Below are 21,231 nucleotides of genomic sequence, written 5' to 3'. Positions count from 1 at the left end.
AAACTTAGTCTTGTTTTTTTTACATAGTTCACTTTATTTATGGATTTGAAGTAAAAATTATATTTGGGAATTATTTGGCATGAAATGTATGAGCTATATTTTATTTAAATGCGAATAGTTTTTAATAGTACAAGCCTTAAAAAAATTGTCATTTTTGGTATTCATAGATGTTTATTTTTGGGCTATAGTCGGCGTATGAAGTTGAGCGAGGAAAGGAATAAAGATTGTGGTGCAGTTGTTGATATGTAGAGGTGGTCGTGGTCACAACACCAGTGTGTGGGTGTCGCGAGCTTGCGAGAACCGGCCCGACCGCTTCTGAGTGTAGTGTCGCACAATGCACACACGTTCGCTTCTTGACCTCACTCAGTGGGCGTAATGGGACTCTAGGTTTCGCAGCACCAAAAATTTCATCTCCTTAAATAGTCATCAAGTTTCTTAACTTTTTAATAACTTAAGCTTTTTTGTAGTTAGTTGTATGTTAACCTGTAGTTAGTCATTTTTGCTAACTGTAATCCTACAAATTTTTCTAGATGTTCCCAATCATCAAACTCTGCTTAGAAACATAAAGCCTGCTTATTTAAGAAGAGAATTTTCTAACAAGTCTTCTTTATAGCGGTGGTGGAAGTAAAGAAGTGACATAAACTCAATTGTATTTTCACAAAACTCAAAAAGATGAAAAACAATTGGTCTGTATACCAGTTAATGAAATGTAATTTTTTCAATATTAAAATTTTTAATTCATCCATTTTGTGTTTGTTTTTCAAATGTTTGCTCAAGCTATGTTCTACATTATTGTTAGTTTTGCATGTCAGCTAATCTGTTTCTTTTGTACATTTTGCTGAAATTTTCTGTACTGTTGTCCCACTTGTATAGAAATACAGTTAACATTGTTTTTTTTTTTAATTGAGGACAGATGAATAGGTCCTATTACTAACAAGGCTGGATACTGAGTACAGCAAATCTGGGTAAATCAGAGTCCTTCAGTCCTGGCAAACAATCTCCATAAGTGATAAACATGGATTAGAGGGAAACATTGATAGGTGGGATAAACATCATGATCCCATAGACTCTCGCTTATCCAGGTTCGACTGTAGCACTTTAATTCAGTACATCATTTCACTTCTAGAAGCTGGCATTAACAACTGTTTAATTAACTCTTTAAAAATAGTAACACAATATGCACTAAAAAGGTTCACATAAAGCAATTAGTGGTGTTTGTTTTATTACTCCAATGGTAAACTATTTTCATGTGTACCCGTAAAAAGAAATAAGGCCTATCAAAGGAGAGGTTATTTATATAGCAGCTTATGTATTGCTTTTGTGTTAAATATATTTCAAATTCCATATTGCCAACATAAACATTTGAGACATTGATATGGCTTAAAAAAAACGTAAAAAGGAATAAATATTAAAATTCGGTTCGGTTTCTTTAACAATACTTAACCAACTTATTTTTACGGTTGAGTGGACTCTTTCAAAGGTTAATCAAGAAGAGTTTAACCAATTTTAACATGACTAAGACTTTGTTCTAAATAGCTAGCAAAGTCTTTGTGGAAAATTTTCCTTTCTTATCTTATATAGTAAATCTCATTCGCCGTTCGCCGCCATTCACAATGATAATATTTCAGACTAGTTCATTATTCTATGTCCCAGTTTTTCATACTAAATGTTTACGTATCGGATGTTCACCTTAAATAAGATAATGTTTTACGTCATTTAATAGATTCTAGAGAACTGAGTAACTAAAGTAGAACATTATTTTAAGCATTACATTTGTAAACAGATGTAGAAATAATTATATATATTAGTAATTAGATATCGCTCGCGCGGAGTTAAAAAAAACTTAATTAGTAGCCTATTCTTTCAGACCATGTTCTACATCTATGCCAAATTTCAGCGAGATCCATGCAAGCCTTCTAGATATAACTTCTAACAAACATCCATCCATCCAAAGTGTACATTTATAATATTAGCAAGAAAATTCAGTCACTTCAAATGTTTTATCTAGTAATGTCACAATAGACCTCGTCATCTTAACTAATCAAATTACAATTCAAAACACAAATTCATTTTTTCAAACACAATGTATCGTTAATTATGTATTCAGCGAGGTTTTGGGGCTAAAGATCTAGACTTGGTCTTCCGTCCCAATCGGTAGTCCGGATTTGAGAATCGCGTGACGCCTAATGCTAAATTAGCATAGCATAAATTGGCCAAAGGGTGGGGCTTTTCGTGACTAGGAATGGTGAGTCATTGCTGCGATTTGATTTATTGTAGTTCTGCTACATTGGTATGATTTATGATTTAAAATATTACGTTAATTAGAATAAGTTTAGAAACATTGATAGCATTTTAAATTTCCCAAAATAAAAAGCTTGAATATAGACAAAAAGTTTTATGGTTACTTTTTTTTAATTTATGACCTGGTAACATAGACCTTTAGGTCATTTATGGTTACTTTGATCGCATATAACATAGAATAAGTTTAAAAGTATGAAAGGAAAAGATTAAAGACTGGCAACACATCAGGAGTTCCTGTGGCACCTCGTTTCCCCGCTCGTTTACCCTCTTTACTTATAGAAAGTAACAATAAAAAATGTCAATATAAAGTTTTAAAGGCCGGCAACGCATCTGCGGTTCCTCTGGTATTGCTGATGTCCATGGGCATCGTTGAACACCTCGGTGTTCCCGCTGCTCGTTTGCCCCCTTCTGTTATAAAAAAAGTCGTCTCTTGTCTTTTCAGGCGATAGCTTTCTTGTATTTAAGGAGTTAATATTTTATTGACTTGAATGACCGTGAGTTTCTGACAGCAAAAGCTCTAAATAAAACATATCGTCATCTCTATTAGTATATTTTATAAAACAGAGATAACAATATCTTTTAAAGAAGGATTTTGGTTTGACAATTTCATTGAAGCAGTATTGTCAGTTCGTAGTCCACTCAATGGCATGTCAGCATGTCACTGCTTTAGCTTGCAGCTCACGTTTTCTACCTCATGGTGATTGGTGTATTGTGTGGTCCGCGCTGCTGATGCCCGTGGCCGTGGGAGGTCGCACTAATCATGTGCTTGTTACACGACAAATACTTGTACTAAGATATATTGCCATCTCACTCATTCTTATACAAAACTGAGATATAACTTTTTTATCTTTGGGTGGCATAGAGCAAGCAGCCACATGAACAGAGAAACGACCGCTGCCCATAGACATCCACAATTGTAGTTTTTTTCATATCTTTTAACTATGGTTGTCATTCTAACTATTGTATTTTTTAATTCAATTAAAAACATGTAGAATTCATGATTTTATTGCACTTATTAGCGTTTGCTAAGGTGAGAATATTAAATGCGTCTAAGTAAAGTATTTAGCGCAATTGAAAAACAACTTAATCCGTACTTAGTGTAGGCTGCGAGGTAACCGGCTTACGGCCAATATTTTCCGACTGGTTTGTCCGCGGTGGGTCGTAGTGTCGTCTAACTTAACTGTGAAATATTTATACTCTGTTCCTAAACAATACTTTGCCACACACACTCATTTAACCAATCAGACGTTTGTGTCGATAGCTCGTATTAAATAAAGGAGTCAAAAACACTTAAAATAATTTACCGTTATTAGTAAAATAAAATAAAATCACAAATTTTAATGTAATCCTTTGTTTATAAAGTTAATGACTAAATTTGAAACAACGTATCGTCGTCTGTGTATAGAATTTATTGTTAATATTGTCTTACGTAATGCAAGACATTGAAGTTTTTATAACACAAGTACTTGCGGCCAATAGACAGGAAGACAACGGAACACAATAGATATTTGCATAATTCTGTACGTTCCTAACATCATATATGATTTTTAATATCTAAAAACCGTCAGGAGTGGTTTTATGAACTGCGAGTAAGAAAACCTTTTCAAAATCCAGATTCTAAAATAAACTAGAAACTAATTAAATGGAAATAAATTCCAATAATAAAATCTTACTGATATTATAAATGCGAATGTTTGGATGGATGGATGTCTGAAAGTATGTCCGGAACGGCTGCATAGATACCGCTGTAATTTGATATAGATTAGTGTACAAGAACACATAGGCTATATAATAAAGTTTTTTTTAATTCCGTGCGGCGACAATTAATACTCTATACCCCAAAATTTTCTACAGAATTTCATCCAAAGAAATAAATATGAAAGGGAAAAAAAGCATGAAAAACTGCACCTCACTTGATATTTCCGCACTTGTCTGGTTTTGCTGCATCAGCAGGTGTTAGTTTTTGTCGACCTACCCTCTGCCAGTGTTGAGTGACATATAACATCTGTTCTAAATTGGGTTGTGACAGACGTTATTGATAGGGTGGGGCACAGTTAACGGGGCGGTTTTATATTTGATTAGCTACCCCTAATATTTATGACGAATTCTCAGAGAGACAATATAGTCGTGGTTTCAATAGAAGGTTGAAAATTTATTTTCTGTTTCAATTGTATAATCAATTTGATGTGTTTTAATTGATTACTTCATGTCTAAGAACTCGTGAACTTTATAAATAACCGTCTCATTTTATACAAAGAATTAACGTGAATAATTCAAATTTAGCATATGCTGGCATAGACTAGAATTCTGCAGATTCTCACCGTATGGTAGGTTTCCGTAGGTTATGGTAAGTTAAACGATGAGCAATTCATGACGCAAACTAAAAATGTTAATAGATTGGAGTCTTGCCAGGATAATAAAATATAGAGAACGATATAACCTCTTTGGTATTGACAAGAAATTAGTCTACTTAAACATACTGCATCGTAGGCTACACTTTTCCTTTATAAGTAACTTAGGAATTTAAAATCAAAAACGACTTGCCTATTTTCCTGTTCAAATTATATGTACTTTGAAATATAAGCGTATTTCCATAGAATGTTACGTCTAGTTTGTCACTCTGCCAGATAAGGCAGCGAGTTGAATTACACTGTGTTTGTAAGACAAACTGGTAAGTTGATACGTAGATTGCGAAATAACGTGTGATGTCACCTTGTTAGTGCTTTAAAAATGTATGATTATAAACGGTATCGTTGTCTCTTCTTCACGTAAAGTAATAGAAAGAGATGGATAAAAATTAGGTATTTTGAGGTTAGAATTGGTTTTAAGTATAAGTAAATCAAATTGTTACATAATTTCCATGTGAGAGTTTTAATGTACATAAATTTTATATTATTTTCACTATGCTAAAGGTGCTAATGTCATTTACCTTAAGCGTGGGTGGCGCGCTTGCCTGTAGACCTATAACACAATTTCATATTTGTCGATAACCCATTAAACAACTTTTTCCATTAAGAAATATCTTTCATATTGAATGGTTTCACTCATTGTTCGGTGTGAGCGTATGAGTTATTTTTGTGAAGATATATTCAATGAATTATTTCGTTTCCTAATTCGCTCTAATATTGAACAGTAACCTGTCAATATGAACTGAAGTCTGGAGTATCAAGAAGCTTACTAATTTACTTGAGACTTGACAAATTACTACAATAGCGTAAATAGTCTAGATTCTAGATTTTCTAAGTTACTATTAGAAAATCTGAAGCTATATAATATTAGTTGCACAGCTGTAGAATGTAGGTCTGCGGTCAGTTTGCGGCGGACGGAGTAAATGTTGCCACATACAACACCTTTGCGGTCTGCCACTGCCTAATTATAATTATTCGTAAGTAAGCTGATGGCAATGAGTAATAGTGGCTTTTCTTAGATGATAATTGATTCTGACCTCGATAAGATCTTAAACAGTCTATTTTTTTTAATTAGCGTATAATACAGGTGCTGTTATATCTTAGTGCCAATGTCAATATTAAGAGATACGCTGCACTAACACAGACATAATAATGTGTATAACACACAGATAATAAAATAAAATGCTCTGTTTTCTAAGATAAAATATGTGCTTAAACGGGCATTAGGAATCAAAAACATATATTTTTATTTAAATAATGAATTTAAACATTTGTAATTGCCGTTCTATTGATTTAGTTTCATCTGACAAATTGCGTTATATCAACGAGTCTACAAACTAACTAACCAACTAAAACGTCACTGTATTATGATTATAACCTTGAAACGATTAGTTATATGTGTGTTTTAGTTATTACATCCAGTGTACATACACTATACTGGATATTACCGTGTGTTCTCGAATTTCATTCGCATCTTTTAGTAACTATTGATTTCTGAGACCTAAATCTCTATATAAAACACACCGTCATCCCTGTCGTTATATTTGACAAAACAAAGATAACGATATGTTGTAATCGGCGATTTGGACTTCGAAACCCACGGTAAATGAAATAAATTTTGATATTCATTTTTGTGTTGCCAATAATACTAGGTTTACTATAGTTTGAATATAATTTGATATAGCAAGCTGTCGTGCAAGCCGCCCACCTGGCGGGGTCATTGAACCGCGTTATGCGCTCAGCATTCCGGCTCCGCTCAGTTATTGTCTGATGTACAATCGCTACATTGTCCTTCACTGATATGTTAACTACCGCTGCAACTGGGAGCTTATAAAACGCACCTTGTCCACGAGAAATTAGCAAAGAAAATAGGACATGGTTAATTGTTAAATCCAACCATAGACAAACTGCATATCACACTCCATTGACGTTCCTTTGTTTACTTTTGTCGTCGGATCGAAACGCAGTCATATTGACTTGCATACCTACATAGTAATGTCCTGCTGTACTAGAGATAAATTGTTCCGACCTCGCTTTATAGCCATAAAGCCGAGCTGTGGATTATGAGTTGAGTTGACACGTCCGTTGCGTCGCTTTACTCTGTTAAAGCACTAGAATGAAATATTGTCATCTCTTTCAAACTTTTAAAGAAAGCAAAGGCAAAAATATGTTTTAAAGCAATTAATGAAAATGAATCTCATATTTTGTAACCATATTAAGAACTGAAGTAATGTTACGGTGTTGCCACTCTGGTGCTTCATTTATATATTTGACATTTTGTGAATAACGCTGACTGGTTGTGTACAAGGTGATCTGTGAGCAGGTGTACCTGCAGTATATTTGCATAGCGCTGCCGACAACATAATTATACGGAAACAACATTATTAACTACTACGGCTACGAGTCACTCTGATCGGATATCTTGTGACTGTATAATGTAAATATACGTTTATGTATATTAATTTCCCTTCTCATTTGCTATCATACTTTCGTATTTAAAAAGATTTTAAAGTCATAAAAGATGTGAAGGTTGAAATAAATGGAACAAAACAATTAAAGAACTTCACAATGTTCTCAAAGAAATTTAACACAGCCGCCCAATATCTCTCTCGTACGGTCAGAAACAGAGACAAGAAGAATAAAAGACCAATAAAAAAGCAAACAAGAGCAAATAAGAAGCTCAAGAACCGGCCGAGGGATTGGTTGTGGCAAACTTTTTCATTTGGCAACTTTGATTGCCGCGCGCGGGCGACGGTCGTCGGGTGCGGGGCGACACGGCCGCGGAATACAAAATGGCGACTCTGCAGCGTTTGTTTAGCTTGTTTTTAAATGCATTACAGCTCTATTCAAATTACTTACGTAGCTCGGCCAAGAGAGTCTCTAATCGAGTTATTTTGCGAGTTTTGCATTCATTTTCTTAAATGAGACATTCACTAGTGTCCATTTATTAACATAAAATGATTTTCACGTAATTTAATGTGTTTGGGATGAAGAGATAGGATGTTAAATTTTTAATTACCTTTTCATCTTATTTGCTGAGGTGATTCTTTATATGAACAATATAAAAATCTTTAAGCAATAGAAACAAATCATTTTATATCTGAGTACAGCAAGAAACATCACAAGTGTTGCGTTATCATCTAATCATGTTTTTATCAACGTAATTTAGTGTCCATGAATTATCGAGGAGTTAAGTTTAAATCATCGTTAAACTGTTAAATATTTATTTAAATAATAGACTTCTTTTATCAAGATATGATCGCAGGAGACATATTCTGCCAGACATATATCAAGCTTTTATCTATAACTATCTTACTAATATTATAAATGTTTATATGGATGGATTATAAGGCTTTTAAGAAGGTATCTGCAGAACGGCTCAACGGATCTTGATAAAGTTTACCACAGATGAAGTACATAGTCTGGAAGAACACATAGGCTACTTATTGAGTTTTTGTTTAATTCACCGCGGTCGATGTCGCGGGCCACAGATAGTGTATAATATACTGTTGATAACTAAAACTACATATAGCTCTAATGATCCATCTTTTACTTATACACAAGGAGGCATCACTAGGGAGCGATGCAGATAAATGGCAAGTAATGATCGCTTTACTGTGCCGATTACAGGAAGATATTCGTAAAGCTGCGTTGGGTATTGTCGAGATGGATTGACTTCATCAAGGACTTTAGGAAGTCTGTTTTAGGTAGGCTATTCGCACAATATCTTAAAGAATTTAATATCCAAATGTAGCTCATTAATTCTTCTCCTTATCTATTAAGTTTTTGAGATTATCGCTAGTCGTGTTACAAAAAAGACGCCATGATAAATAATAATAACATTCGAAAGAAGAGTATAAATAATTATTTCTAGTTAAATATCGGGAATCACCTTCCACTTTGGAATACGATATTTGAAAAAAAAGTACACCTTGATTCATACAGCGTGGGTGAGGTTAATTTAATTCTGTGCCATATTTTTAAAACGTTCCGTTTTACACTCATGAATGATTCACAGGAGGGGGGGGGGGCGTATGTCCCGTGTCCTCATTGGATATTTGCCAATCCAATATTTCATGTTTTTTTTGTACTCGTGCAGCAATTAAAACTCTCTATTGATTAGGTTAACTAGAACCTTTTTGAAAAATATCCTGCAATGTTTTAGCGCGAATAATATTTTTAAATATTGCAGTTTGAAATAGAAAAATTACTTTGAAATAGACTTAAATTAAATGTCAAAAAAATCATTTTATTTGATATTACCTAGATTCACACTAATTAGCATATTACGTGTCAAAAGTAAATGTCGAAGTTAATATTTAGATTTCTTGTCGATTTAATTCAAAACGTTTTAAGAAATACGGTCTAAACATTAGCCTTCCACGAAGCGCCTCCAAAAATCCGCGTCTTACAAAGTAAAGGCTCTAAAGAGAAAACAAACAAACGTATTGAGTACCTGCATAGTTCCCAGAATTAACACCACCGTCCCAACACGAACGAGTTTCGATCCTCGTCAGATTTTGTATGTTAATTGTTTAGTTTTAAAATCCTAAGGTTAAATATGTTATTTATGAATTCCAATGTTATTTTTATTAAGCATTTAACTATTTTAAAAGTTAATGAACCGAACTATAAATGAATCTATATGATTGCAACATGTTTAAAATCGAAATAACAGTGATTAGAAAAAGATATTTTTTATGCTAAATACCTGTACAACGAAATTTAATACTTCTGATGTAGGACGTAAATATTATTTTACAAAACTAGTTTTTATATCATACATCAATGAAAGGCTTTAGTGAATTTCATTAGATACAAATATTTAAAATGCATTTTGTGTGAGTTGTCGTAGTTGTGGTAATATTTGAGTGCGGTCTAGACGTTGACTTTTTATATTATTTAAGGCCGGTCTCGGCGGAGGCAGCGGCGCGCCGTAACTTCCCTCCAGCTTTAACTTTCAAAGACCTACCTGTAAAAGCTTTTCTCATTTAATGAACGATATTCTAGATTCATCTTCTTCATTATACTTTTGTTGTCAAGCCGTTTCTATTATATTCAAAGTTTTTTGTACTTTCATTTTCCTAGGAAAATACTTTTTTTTATTTCATTATATTTTGTCAAAGACTTTATATTAAAAGACAGTCCAAAGTATTAAAAAAGATATTCAAATCTGGTGAATATAAATAAAAATAGTGGATGTTATAAAAACTAAGCTATACTGTGTCTGTGTGTTTATAGCTCTATATTATTAGCGTATTGAACAACGTGATTGGATACGAGGTCAATAACTTGATGTGACCTTGATTCACACCTAGATCGTACCTACTAAGAAAATATATGAAATTTAACTTACGAAATAATATGAAAGTTGTATGTTTATTTAATAACTAGCTGTCGCCCGCGACTCCGTCCGTACGGGATTAAAGAAAATCATAATTAGTAGTCTATGTGTTCTTTCAGACTATATTCTATATCGATGCCAAATTTCAGCCGTTCCATACATTCGCATTTATAGTTTTATTAAGATTATATTGCAGAGCATTTGCTTGAGCGTCGGTGGCTCAGTGGTCAAGCACTTGACTTGCAATCTGCAGGTTCTGGGTTTGAATCCCGCCATGTTACCCCGATTTACATATGTGTATTTATCCGACGTTCTAACAGTGATCGTGATGCAACCTGCACATATCTGAGAAGAAATTCAAAGATATGTGATATGTGTGAAGCCAACCCGCACTCGGCCAGCGTGGTTGACTATGGCCTAATCACCCTTAACTTGGGGTAGACTCTGAGCCCCTCAGTGGGGACGTATAGTGAGCTAACGATGATGATGATTTGCATGATAAATAAGTATTTGGTGACGTAGAGGTCTAAAAACGCCATGTCTAAAACATCCAACTCATGTCGTTTCTTTGTTTTATTACCTGGATTAATTATCAATTCAAAGTCAAGAATTGTATATAAATAAAAAGGAAATATATAAATACAATTTGTTGTATCACGGCGTAAACTCAGGCGACACACTTTTACATGCATTTATAAAGGAAAACGCTAACAAACTGTACGCTGTTCTTTTATAACCTCTGTACTAATTAGATGCATGCAGTTATGGTACTTATGATTGCATTGGTTAAGGGCTTTAGTCGTGTGAAAGCCGCAGGGCTGGCTTCATTGTAGCGTGTCGGATGTAGGTCGAAGGGAATGCGGATTGCATTTTTAATACTAATACTGGTCGTTTTCAATTATGTAGTGTTTCTTGATGGCATTCTGCTTTTTTGATAGGAAAAGTATAATTAAGGAAAAGGAAAATATTATGTTATTTATAATTGTTTCTAGTTCATTTGTGGTCAACCCTAGTGTTGACTTAGAACCGAACTCAATCCATCTCGAACCATTGTTGCTTATCTCCTATTTTTCATTAACATTGTTAATTCATTTGGTTATTTAGATTTAAAAATTGTCATAGCCATTGTACCTCATAGGAAAAAAACGGAACCTTTATAGGATCAGTTTGTTGTCCGTCCGTCTGTCAAGACCCTTTTTCTCAAAAAGCTGGAATTTATTATAAGGAGGTCGGATAATTTTTCAACTCGTTTACATACGATTTAATTAAATTATTTTTTGGATAAATCTCAAAGACCAAATACTAATTTCGGCGGCTAAACAGAAAGTTTTTTTTCTTTAGACATCTTTAATATAATATAGTAAATTGTTGATATAAACGTATTGCATTGTATTTATTAGAAAGAAAATTCAAATTCTTGATGGAACCAAGAAAAAACATTTTTTCACAAAATTAGCGGGTCTGTCTCCTGAACTTGTTAAAACTGTATTCCGTGTGACAGAGTATTTAAATGATTGCGCTGTCATTTGAGCACAGATGATTGAAACAGCGCGGCCCATATTGCACAGAAACAATTTAGTCCCAATCAAAGTCTGTAATCATTGCCGGCACGGAGCAGGGGGTGCCTGGGGGTTGGGCAACAACCCCCCAACTCATTAAGCCGTCCAATCGTTCGGATCTTTCACTTGTCCGCTTTTAATTACAGCCGCCAGATTTGTTCTATCGTGCCGCAACAATAGGAAGCAATCTCTGTCAGCCGGTTGGTTAACAAAACGATTTGTTTGTCTCGGTTACTATGGTTACCTGATCGATTGTCTTATACGCTCGGTAACTTTGGTAACTCGCTATGATAAATTATCTTTTTCCTTTTAATGTATTTATCTTACTTATATTATTACATAACGTCATCTCTTACCTTTCCTTTGAGAAAACTGAGACGACAATAATGTTTGTAGAAGTGAAACTTCATTCGAAACATTGTTTAATCGTTGGATTTTGATACCAAATTCTCTGTACAAACCATATTATTATCCCTGTCATTATCTTTAACAAAACAGTGATACCAATATAGTTTTATACGGGGATTTTGGTGTCGGAAACCCACGGTTAGTGACTTCAAAATAATAGTATCATAGCACTAGTTGTTGAAGGTTGTGTGTCAAAGTAGAAATAATAAAACTGTCCATAATTCAAGTCTTTGAAACAAGTACCAAGAGCATAGATTTTGTTCTATAAAACATTGTAAATTGAATTATTTGTGCATTAAATAAGGTACTCATTGGAATGAAAGCCTGACTGTAACGAGTCGATGGAATAATTTTTAAATTTAGAATCTTGAAAGCGTTTTTGACAAGCGGTTACTTTTTGTTTCTGAATCAGACGGGTATTAAAATGTCATAGTAAGTTTGGACACGTTCTCACGAAGAAACTTACTATAAAGTTATTGTTCAGTACAATTTTCTATGCTTTTAGAATTAAAAATTAATGTTTGTTGTTTGTTTTAACTTGCGACAATATAGATTTCGTGGTGGTAGAAACAAATAAAGATTTATTTTGTTTGTTTTGTTCGAATAAATGTTTATATTTGAGAAGGTTCCGATACTCAATTGTTTTATTGCGAAGAAAATCGCTAAGGAGTTTCGTGGAATATGTAAGGCGTTATTTAAAATGCTTGAATCTGTTCACAATTCCTTTTAGCCTAATTGATAGAAAAAGACACGTATATATATATATACGTCTAAAGTCAATAGCCAATAAATCACAAAGAGCTGTCGTTTTTTTCCGCGCCATTTTGTCGGACGTAGCGCGGAGTGGCGCGGTGTCAGTTTTCGTTAGCGCGAATTCGATTATAAATTGACGCGTCATTTGCGAGCAATTAACCAACGGACGGGACTCAGGTGGAATAGGATTTCAATTTTTATCTGACGTAAAATTGGTAATGGACGAATTGTTTTTCGTGCTAGCAAATACGGTATAATTTTTATTATGTATGCTTAAAAATTGTGAAAAAAGAAGACATGTTTTTTCTGTATCTGGAATTCAAAGAAAATAATCTTTACAGTTAGAATTAAATTATCTTAACTCGCTTTAAAAGCACTTTAGTTTACTTACATTTATCCATTCGCTTTTATCAAAACATGAAACAGCAACTCAAAACTAATTTAATGATTTAAATAGCTGGCTGAATAAAAAGGTCACTGTCTAGAAAGACATCAAGAAGAAAAAAAAAATTATGACTTTACATCGGTTTCTGAAACATGTCGTCGTCCTTTTTCTTTGACTCCCATTATCTTTGACAGAACAGAGATAACAATATGTTTTAAACGGTGATTTTAGTTTCAGGAATCAACTAATATTGATTTAGTTTCAATTGGAGTAGTAAGGGAGACGGCGAGCGAGCTAATTTAGCATTTTGTATAAGTATGCTCAAGTCTGCCGGAGCCTGAGATGGCATATTGATGAGCACAACTTGACTGCGGACTGAGGCTCGAGCACACAACTTTAAGATGAGTGACTTCAACGTTTTACCTGTCTATTTAAATTATATGCAACCGTCGGCCTTTTATTCGATGCTTTTACCTTTCCGCCTAATTCATAATAAATTTACGGTCATAGAGATAAATTTAATCGATCTAAATATCGCAACAGGTTTTAAAGAAAAGCTTTTGTTTCTTCTAATAATAATTTTTGTACTACATTTTATAATGAATGTAATTTTCAGGACCCAATGTTAATTTCCGTCGTTAGAGAATTAATAAAATTGATAATTAGAGTAAATACAATTTGAAGATATCCAGGAATCACAACATTGTAACAAATGCTTTGTTTTTCGTAGAATAAATTGACTTGTAAGTAACTCTTAGATAAAAGCTGTAAATAACAAGCGGTTCCCGACCAGTGCGAACTACAAATACGCCGCCAAAACAAATCTCTTGATCCTGCCGCTGAGTCTTACATCCGCTATTCTTTGTCTTGCACTTTGTTATCTAATCACAAAAGTCTTCTGTATGTTGTTAAACATATTCATAGGTAATTTTTCAATTAATTTTAGTTTTTGTTTCCTTCCCACCTTTTTTGTGTGGAAACGATGGGAAGAGATAATTTGGTACATCCTATCTGTCGATTAAAGCTAGGCAAAGCATCTGGATTTGCAAATGTTTATGGGTAGCGGTTGCTTTGCTATTTGGGTGAATACATGGCTCCTGGTTAGTTTGCCACATTATAATGTAAAAAAGCCTTTGAAGAGCTTTTTCTGCCTTCTTTTTGTGTTACGGTTAAGGTATATTTAGGCTATTAATGTATTGCTTTATCCATTTGTGTTTATTATTTCAGTTGCATCTCGCAATACCCACACGGCGGTTATTAATAAAATGTCTTACAATACAAACAGCAATTGCGACTTCGTGTATTTTTGAGATCGGAAAAAATTAAACAGAATATACTATTTTCGTGTTTTAATTTCAATTGGTACCTGAACAAAACATATTATAATTATAAAATGGCACGCCAACATCCCAAATCATAAAGTCAACTTAAAATTCAAAGACAAAACCTACAAACACCTAAATATAAATCCTCAAAGTGGAATATTTGAGTGTTGTCCGCTCCACTGAGTCGTTCCAACATTCGAATACGACATTTTTAACGACCTAAAACTCGAATTGTTCGCATCACACGAATACTCACCTCACATTCCTTATTCATGTTACCCTGGTACCAGATACCTCGGATTTTTGCACATTTGCTTACAACCATAGATAAAATTCTATGTAAAGATAAAAAAGTAAATAAATGGTATGTACCTATGTTATTCATTTCAAAAATATGGTCGGACCGAAAGGTAAATCTTTACGAAAAAAAAAATGAAAATTTTTATCTTACATAAAAAAAGAAAGTCGTGTTAGTTACACTATTTATAACTCATGAACGGCTTTACCGATATGCCTGAAAATTGGTGAAGAGCTTAGAGCCAGGAGACTGACATAAGAACTATTTATTCATTTTTTTTCGAATTCATGCCTTGAAGAGCTGCTTTTTATTTAACTTACTAATATTATAAATGCGAATGTTTAGATGGATGTGATGTGGATGGATGGGTGCTTGAAGATATCTCTAGAACGGCAGAACGGATCTCGATGAAATTTGGCATACGTATAGAACATAGTCTGAAAGAACACATAGTTTTTTTATACTCGTATATCTACACGGGCGACAGCTAGTTTACTTTAAAGCAAATCTATCTAATGTCACAAAGGTTACATTAATTCTACTTTAAAATGTTCTAGTAATCTTTAATGTAGTTTTGTAAGGTGGAGTGGAGTGCGTTGGTCAGACGTAATACGAGTATAAGAAAGATAAAAGCTTTCGCTGGGAGCACTTTTAAAAGTTTAAATGAATTCACCTTTCATAGCGTGTATGAAAGCTTTTTTGAACTTCTAAAGGTTAAAAGGCTAAAGCTATTTAGTCGAAAAAAATTATTCAACATTTTCTTGACAATAACTAAGTTTCAGATAAACTATAAAATCTCAGACAGTACATATTAAATGCTATTAATTAAAAAAAAGTAAGTAAACATATTTAAAAAATCTCAACTAGGTGTCGCGCACGGTACCGTCCGTAGCTTATGTATTCTTCCAGACTATGTTCTATACGTATGCCAAATTTCATCGAGATCCGTTCCGCCGTTCTAGAGATATATTCAAACAAACATCCATCCATACATCCAAACTTTCGCATTTCTGAGCTCGATTTCCGATTGTTGATTGTCGATTGATGATAGTTGATTGATGTTTTAATAAATAAAACAAATGATACTCATTTACAGAGTGTATTTACACATGTTTTCCTTCCGTCTGTCAATCGCAGACATGGACGATATTAATTCTTTGGACGTGTATGAATGTCGCCAAATATTAATACGATTGATTATATCCCAGTAATTGGAATTTGGAACAGTACACGTGTAACATCTCATATTTTTCCGTGTAAAAATGTGTAAGGTAACGAATTCAACGCTTAATCTGGCAAGAGACAAAAATGTTTGTTCTCAATTTTATATCTAAAAAAAGACTAAATAATGTGGTTGTGAATGAACAAATTAGTTTAACCGGTTTGGTTTTCAGTTTAATAATAATTAATATTTTTAATCTATGAACTGTTAGGTAGAAAAACCGACACTTTGCCGGTTTACTGGCAACACTAGCCTTATTAAAATATCAACATTTATCTCCTCATTAATCAATCTGACAGTTGACTTGGAAACGAAAGCGCGCAATTCGCTGCAAATGATTCAAACTAATATGGTCTAAAGGTACATTATAAGTTTAATATATGAATCACAATCGAGGTAGCTACATCGATACATCGATATGTAATCGATGTCTCGGTATCTGGTGCTCGAAGGGCCGGCACGGTGCGTGCGGGGGCGGCACCATTACTGGCCAACTTTCTCCATCGTTTGCACAACGGCCGCCAGCCGCCAGCCAGCCGCTCTGCGCAGCTGACTCATTTATAGCACCAATACCCTTAAGTTTCCCTTTTAATTGTTAATTTTAAACAATTTAAACTGCTCAACCGTTTTGAAAAATTCTCTGTTAGGAAGCTACACTATCCCCGATTGACATACGCTTTTTATTATTAGATTTTTTAATCCGCCCGGACATAGTCACAGGCAACTTTTATGATAAAATGAAGAGTAATAACGGTTTTAAACCTGTAGAAAGTCGGAAATAAAAAGGGAAACCAAGCAAACTTTGTACATTCAGTAATATTGTTTGTAACACATATATCTATGCCAAAAGCTAAGCTTGAGAATGGGGGACGAAACACAAAGTTGCTTTCAAAGCTCGATTGAGATAGACCACAACGACATAGAATAGCAACTCCACAGTCAAAGCGACGCTGCGAAGTGGTGCTTGTTTTTGTCAAATGTCTTCACCAGAGAATTGACTCTACTAATGAATTTTATGTCACAGTTTTTTATATTCAACGTTTAATCTTTAATTTCTTTTGTTTTGACGCAAAATATGTTGTTTTGTGTGTATTTGATGTGACAGTTTTGTTTTTTTACACTTTTTGTAGATTATAACCGACATGTTATTTTATTTATTGTTAATAATCTATCTATATGAATATAATCTTCATTAAATGAACTTTAAATAACACAATGTTCATTAAAAACGGACGTAATAAGATTAAAAGTTAATAAGTACGTCAGTCAATTTACTTTCTTTTTTAATTAGTTTCTTTTCCGTGTAAAAAGTTCTTTGTGGTGTAAAATTCCTGTAAAATCGCGTTGTAATTTGATTTTTCACAAAGTGTCGCCGCGCGGGGGGGGTGCGCGGGGGTGGGGGGGGGGGAAGTTTTGTGCTTCAAGTAATTTGCTTAATGGACAGAAAAAGGGCGTCTCTTGTACCGCACTGTTTGTTTAAATCATATGTTTTAATTTGAAAGTTGAAGAAGTAAGTTGGTAAGAAAAAAACTAATATTTTACAGTAGAATTACTACCCAATAAGCTATCTACATAGACTTAAAATATGGATAAATTAGTCATAATAACTAAGTGTTCTGTTAATATTTATGTTTGAATAAACAAAAATATAATTCTCGAACAATTTAATAATAAACAGGTTTTCGTGTAATTTGATATCAAAAGTGAATTTATGTGTTTAATTTTCCGTGCGCCAGGTGTCGCTGCGACCGGTCTCCTGTTTCCATTGTCGCACGAATACATCTGTTTACTTGTTTTAAGCACAAGTTCTAGTATCTAACCAAATTGTTTATTGATTTTTATACAAGTTGACAAAGAAACAAGCCTAGTCTTAAATCTATTTTAATGTAAAGTTCAAAACTGTGTTACGAAGCATTAATTTTATTTCCCAGTGGACGAGGAATGTTTGAAATAAAGCTTTAAAGAGTTATGAGGTCGCGTTTGTGTTAAAACTTGGTTCTAGCAAAGCAGAAAGTTTGCAGCCAGGGCTGGATTTATGCCCTCCCGTTCATTATAGTTTTCCGAGCCAAGAGCTATTTTTTAATAATTTTCTCGATGGCTGGTAATTCACTACCGTGCGGTTTTCGCGAAATTATCTACATTGCAAAGCCGCGTTGTGGAATGGTCTGTCCTCGGCGGTATTACCAAACCGCTACTACTTAGGGTCTTTCAAAAAGCGAGCGTATCACCATCTCAAAGGCCGGCAATTCATCTACGGTTCCTCTGGTTTTGCAGATGTACATGGGTATCGTTGAGCGTCTATGATACGTTTAAAGGTCAATTATATGAACTTAAAATATTGGAAATAGGATCCCAAAAAGAAAATTTTCCTTCAAATATAAATAGGCAAATTGTATGAATATTATGACCCGTATCTTTCTATGTGTAAGTTGTACAACTTACTGGCCTTGTTTGTTGATCTTAAAGTTTTTGTTAGAAGCACTCTCCTGTGAGAACGCCCCGGGCGGATGCTGGATATGTAACTGTATGTTTGTTGAGCACTTGTGACCTCACTGCACTCCACCCTTAGGTCCGTATTCAAACTCTCAGCCATTCTCGTAAATATAATGATGACTACGACGGAACTACTTTTGTATGCACAAGTTAAATATTCAAAATATTTTTACTGACTGAAATGTTTAAGCTAAAGTTTCGAAACATTTAAAAATATAATTTTATTGTTTTTGTTTGATGATAAAATAGTGATATTATTGTGTTAAAGAACCTTAAAAATGTCCCCAGTTTGAATACGTTTTCACTTTAGTCAAACAACAATAAAATTAATATATAATTTCCTATCATATGCATTTAAACAGACAGATTAGATAGTTGAAAGTCGACTTAAACAAATTAAAATTCGCATGCAGCGAGTTGTTACGTACTCGTTGCTACAGTTAGGGCTTAAAGTGCGAATAGCAAATTTAATTGCATTCCGGAACACGTATTAAATAAGTGGGGCGCGCTTGTGTGTGTGTGGGGGTAGGAGGGGGGGAGCTTGCGAGCGCGCGATATGAGCTTAATCCTGCCCGGCCGGATGTTACGAACCATTGGATAGCTTTTTTTTGATATAAATACTTTTGTGAACTTTTAATTTTTATTTTTAAGTTTAAATCGAATTGAGATATCATTTTTTTTAATATCATAAGATGACAAACGAGCGAGCGGTCACCTGAAATCGCTGAAATAGCGAAGTGACCGTTGCCCATAGACATACGCAATTGCATATGCGTTGCCTACCTTTAATCGACGGAGGAAAGGATGCACAGAAAGAAAATATTTGCCCTTTCCATGCATCCTCTCATCCGGAAAGTCCACTTCCACTTCCCATCCCTTCCCCATAAGAAAAAGGGTGGGAAGGGAAAGAGAACTAAATTAGGCCTCCGGGACGCACACTCATCAGACGAAACGCAGAATTGTTTCCACTTCACGCCTGTCTTCTGTGTGGTTGTGGTATTTCACCGGGCGAGCCGGGACAATTCGTGCGAAGATGTTAAAGCGGGCTCTACCACTTTCACTATTTGTGAATATTTTATTAATTCGAATTAAATGGATGTGTAAATTTTATCAAAATTCATCAAAATGTATATATTGTTGACGCGACCTATAAATATTGAATTATATTTTATAGTTATTCCATATTAAGTATTTATATTAAGTAAGAAATAGTTTCAAGTGAAGCCTCTGGGAAAAATAATACGTTAACTTATGCACAAAGAGATTGGCTCTGTAGCGTTTCTAACGAATCCAATTTATTAGAGATTGTTCAATCATCGGAGCAGTTCTAATGAAACTTGAAATCATCTTTTAAATTTCATAAACCCTAGTTATTAAAATTTGACAAAAATTAAATTAAATTTAGCAGTTTTATGACTACTAGAGGCAATTTTGTTTGAGTAATCTACACTAAATTACTGCTTAGTATCCATTAACTTACAATGCGGTAGAGATCAGTTTCTTTTGATATAAAATGTCTGCGAGATATGGCGTGCTTACTTCGCCAATCATCAAACTTTTACAGCCTCATACAATAGATGGCAGTAGAGGCGAACATTACGAGATTTTAATGCAATCAAAACTCTTTGAACGCATTATCCAACTCTATTGATAGCAAAAGGTAATTTAAGACCTAACACAACTTTGAGTTACAAAGTAACAAACTGTAGTCTTTGTTAACAAATCGGGATTCAATAGAAATTTTCGATGTTAGTTATTTGAGACATCGAGACTAATAACTTTTTAAATTGCAGTTTTTTTTATAAAAATCTATATTAATAAAAATATACATCTAGTTATGTTAAAGTTTAAAAATAAATTACGCTTGTTATTAAGTAGATAGGTGTTTAATGAGTTGGTCACTTAAATAAGTCGACAGTTCCTTTACCTGTTTTAAAAGACATAAATTATCACGTTATTTAAACTAATACAGAATGCAAACGGTATACGGTAACATATTAAGCATAGAGTCGGTTTTCATTGTGGAAAACAAAAACAAGGCGCCGGCGTGGTGGACATGTACAAACCTGTTTGGTCGAGAAGCGTTCCGTTTCGACCGTTCAATCGGTAGCCCAGATCTGCACAAAATATCGATGTCGGGATGACGGCTCTATCTTACATATATATTAAATGCGAATGTTTAGATGGATGGACGTTTGTTTGTATCGCCAGAACGGCTCAACATAAAGAACATAGTCTGGAAGAACACAGACATTTTTTTTTATTTCCGTGCGAACGCGGGAGACAGCTGTAAATGTATTGTCGTTATCTCGGCGCCGTCATCTCGTTCTCGTTGACGTGATGGTGACGGTGTTAGTGGATAAACGGCCTTAGGTGAGACATATATTGTTTCGACAGTGTTAAAATATTTTGTAGTGCGTAGTATAACCACGGCGTAAATCCAGACAATGAAATAACAAGAGTGAAGCGCGGTTCGTTAACGGTTGCAAACCGCCGCGCCGCGGTGTTCGCGTATGTTGCGGCTGCACTGCATTTATATTTGCATATATTGTGAATTAATAATATATTCACGCGATGATCAACTCGCTTGTACTATTATTGTATAATTCTGGACTTTATTTGTGAAATATTATATTTGATTAAGTCTACAATTTTTGTATTAAAATAATTTTCTTACTTATATTAAAATGCGAATGTTTGGATGTATGAATACATGGATGAATGGATGTTTGTAT

At 34.2% G+C, this 21,231-nt stretch overlaps 1 protein-coding gene across 1 annotated transcript in view; it reads left to right on the top strand.

The window, feature by feature from the left end:
* Cals (calsyntenin 1) overlaps window positions 1-21,231 on the top strand; it is a 101,126-nt gene that overhangs the window by 269 nt on the left and 79,626 nt on the right. The gene's annotated exons all lie outside the window — the stretch shown is intronic.

The sequence above is a fragment of the Papilio xuthus genome, unplaced genomic scaffold (assembly GCF_000836235.2).
Source record: "Papilio xuthus unplaced genomic scaffold, Pxut_1.1 DF827570.1, whole genome shotgun sequence".
Classification (NCBI taxonomy): Eukaryota; Metazoa; Arthropoda; class Insecta; order Lepidoptera; family Papilionidae; genus Papilio; species Papilio xuthus.
Note: the sequence above shows the minus strand (reverse complement) of the source record. Positions and strands in the feature narration are given on the sequence as shown.